The sequence below is a fragment of the Vanellus vanellus genome (genome assembly GCF_965231255.1).
Source record: "Vanellus vanellus genome assembly, chromosome: 6".
Taxonomy (NCBI): domain Eukaryota; kingdom Metazoa; phylum Chordata; class Aves; order Charadriiformes; family Charadriidae; genus Vanellus; species Vanellus vanellus.
Window position 1 is genome coordinate 47,028,775 of NC_138911.1, and position 3,352 is coordinate 47,032,126.

A 3,352-nucleotide genomic window follows, 5' to 3' on the forward strand; every position below is an offset into this window, starting at 1 on the left:
ACATATCCATGGCATGCTGTATCTCTGTATTTGAGAGACATTTTCAGGTCAATAAGCCATGTGAATGAAGAGGAGAAATGGAAATGAGGGGGAAAAAATGCACCTAGAACCCCACTCTTCAAAAGGGCTCATTCTCCACCTTTCCCTGTGACAATGTTCTTTAGCGAATGGATTTCCAGCACTTCAGAAAACAGACTGAAAGGTTTATTGACAAAGGGTCAATTGCCTCCAAATGAAGAATGAGTTGTTGAGTAGGCTGTAAAAGATGTTTTATTTCTATCGAACAAAACCCACCTTCTGAACATCTGAAAAGCAACCCACCACACAGACCGGCCTGTTCTTATTTCTGCCAGAAAGTCCAAGACTCAGGAGGCTCCAGTAGCATAAGCACCAAAGGTATGTTTAAACAAGGAAAATACTCGTTGCTTTCTAAGATGTGTCTTAGGGGTCTTCTAACTCACAGTATTTTTTTTTAAACAGGACTCAATGCCTAGGGTACAAGGCAGGCCATCCTTCAAAATATTAGCTGATTTGCTCTGCCTGAGTTGGTGCTGGCTACCTGGGACTGCTTCTCCTCTTGCAACCAAGGAGCTGCCATGATGGCTACCTTCCTCTGACACTGGCGGTGACTAACAGTGACCGCGAGATACCAGCTGTTTACAGGCACTCAGGAAGGAATACAGAGCTCTCACCACAAAAAATTAGAGCAGTCACTAACATTGCCTCATCCTATGTGAAAGTCCTTATGTATCTCTCTGTCCTTCCTAGTCTGTCTCCCTCACTCTTGGAGTCATACAAACATCTAAACATCTTTTGCGGAGCAGAGGAGAAAGATGAAGCAGCCACCATAGTTCCACGGAGCTTGGGTATGGCGTTGTTTACGATGCTGTGGGCTGTTCTAGGTGGCCCATGCAATAAAGCACCAGGCCTTATTTGAAACAAGTCACAATTTACAGTGCACCCTGCTGTGTTAGGAAAGCTGTCGCAAAAATCAACATTTGACTCATTTGCTGCTTGCTGGTGGTGTTGAGAAACAAACTTTTGCAGTCAAGTAAAGTTCAGTATGTCAGAGCGTGCCAGCAGGAAGAGAAAATGTTGATGATGGGTGGAAGGGAGTGTTGCAGGAGGGAAGGCACTTACGAGCCTGAGCTCCAGACAGGGATGTTGTCCCTGGCTGTAGCGCACCCACTCCTCCATCCCACTGACCTTGCAGGTGCCCTTGAGCTCTGTCCCCATAACGATCCAGGGATTCTCCATCTAACGGACCCGAGGCGCTTCCCTTCAAGTTCCTACCACTGCCCACAATACTGGCTCAGCACCGGAGGAATGGCTGAATGCCATGGCAAAAAAAAAAAAAAAAGTAGAAAAAAAAAGCTCAGGCAGTGAAAAGCAAATGGAGGACAAGAGAAGGGGGAAGTACTACAGGCGTTTCTTCTGCAAAGCCCTGAGCATCCTCTGCAGGTATCTGTGTGCTCTCAAATTCCCATCATCCCCAGCACGCTTCAGTATTAGGCATCAAACCCTGACAACAAGGTGTCGTCCTGGGACTTGGTGGGACTCTTCTCCTTGCTTTCAAGATATTTTGGCTAGTAGGAAAAGTGCACAATAAAATGTCTCTTTTTGTTTCAGCTGACTGATTTGAAGCTCCTGAGCCATAAAGCTCAAGCCAAATGAGCAGTCCCATCACCCCCAGGTGAATATCACAGTGAGGAGAGGTATTGGACCAAGGTTCCTTTTGTTCTGCATCATTTCCAGGCAGGACACCACAGGAGTGGAGCTCTTAAGGAGCAGAGAATTAAAATTATAAATCTAAATCTATTTATTGCAGGGGAGGATTAAAACCCAAAGTAACGGGCATGAATATGTGAGGGTGGTCATCTGAAGCAATCTGCTGTCAGCAGGAGCAGCTACTGCTCCAGAAGTCGTGCGCTGCTCTTTTTCACAGGGCTGGCATCTTCCTCCCCACCCCCGGCCGGTTGCCCGAGCCTCCTTTGCCGTGCTGTGCTGCTGTTGAGCGTTGTGTCAAATTTATATTGGGCACATCAAGGCGCAAGAGCCCTTGTCGTCCTTTCTGCTTGTGAAGTGCCATGCACACCTAGGGTATCCTATAAATAATAAACAACAATAACGCATGCACATATTCATAACCAAGTCACTGTTTACATAGTGAATATTCAGCACCCACCAGATGGTTCTTCTTTCACTGCCTCCAAAATGGAAATGACCAGTTACTAAAGATAAAATATTCCTTCCCTTTTGCTGCTTCCCTAGGGCTCCTACTTGTTGTTCTCTTGCAGAACTGCTGCTCCCTGGAGAAGAAAGCCTTTCAGCCTCGGAAACAGTGAAATCAGATCTGAAATATGAAATGTTTCAGCAGGAGCTGCAGATAAATGAACACAGTGTTAAATCAATTCCAGAAAATAGACTTGGATTAATCCTCCTGCCTGCCACAGCGGTGCTCTGGGAGAAGCGATCTCTCTCCCCGCTGTCACATGGCTGCTGCCCCTGCTATCAAGATGTTCCTCCAGTGGGTCTGTGCGAGCAGTTCCTAAATTACTTTAGCTCTGCAAAAATGCTAGCTATCAACTAGTGCGTTAGATGCGCTGCACACAACCGCCACCCAAGCCGCGCTGCAGGTGGCAATGATTTTAACCAACTACTTGTTTGCTACATGGAGGGCCAGATTCTGCCTGCTTCATTTCCACCCACCCCGGTGGGTGCAGTTTCCATTTATGATTCATTACATAAAATGCACTAACAGCACTGGGAGTAAAGACCAGGCCTCCAGCCACCCAATGCTGAGTCAAACACCATCTTGCTTCTTGCCCTTCTCTGTCCCCACGTGCCATACGCACGGTTGCCCAGCTCCATTGAAGGAGCCAGTCCCGTCCCATCCCATTGGGTAGCTTGGTATGAAAGGTGTCGGGCTCAAACTCTGATAGATTTAGGAGGAGCTAGAGCCCTCCTAAAGAGAGGAGAGTGAAGAGCAGGCACTTCACTTTCTGAGCACATCTTTAAGCCCCAGATTTGGTGCAGAAGAAGGGCCGTTATCCCTGCCAGGCAGGTGCCCACGTGGAGGGGATTCCCACACTGATCCCTGAGTGGGTTGAGGTGCTTTCTGTGCAGCCCTGAGCTAGACATCTGTTCAGCCCCACCACCAGCCAGGGTGTCCTCTGGGCAGCTCTCTGTCCCTACCGGTGATGAACAGCATCTTTTCCTGGAGCAGATCTGGCTTGCTTTAAAAGAAGAAAATCAAAGCCCTGTTCAGGAAGAGGAAGAGAGGCAGAACGAGGTCCTCCTCTGAGGAGGCTGGAGGCAGCCCCATGTTCACTTGTTTCCATCCCCCATGTGG

At 48.0% G+C, this 3,352-nt stretch overlaps 1 long non-coding RNA gene across 1 annotated transcript; it reads left to right on the forward strand.

Annotated features, from left to right (window-relative positions):
• Nucleotides 1-1,403: 1,403 nt before the first annotated feature.
• LOC309673959 lies at nt 1,404-2,324 on the forward strand. The gene is made up of 3 exons (XR_014269353.1): nt 1,404-1,461; nt 1,630-1,693; nt 2,298-2,324. It is a non-coding gene; the product is annotated as an uncharacterized lncRNA (long non-coding RNA).
• Nucleotides 2,325-3,352: the final 1,028 nt, after the last annotated feature.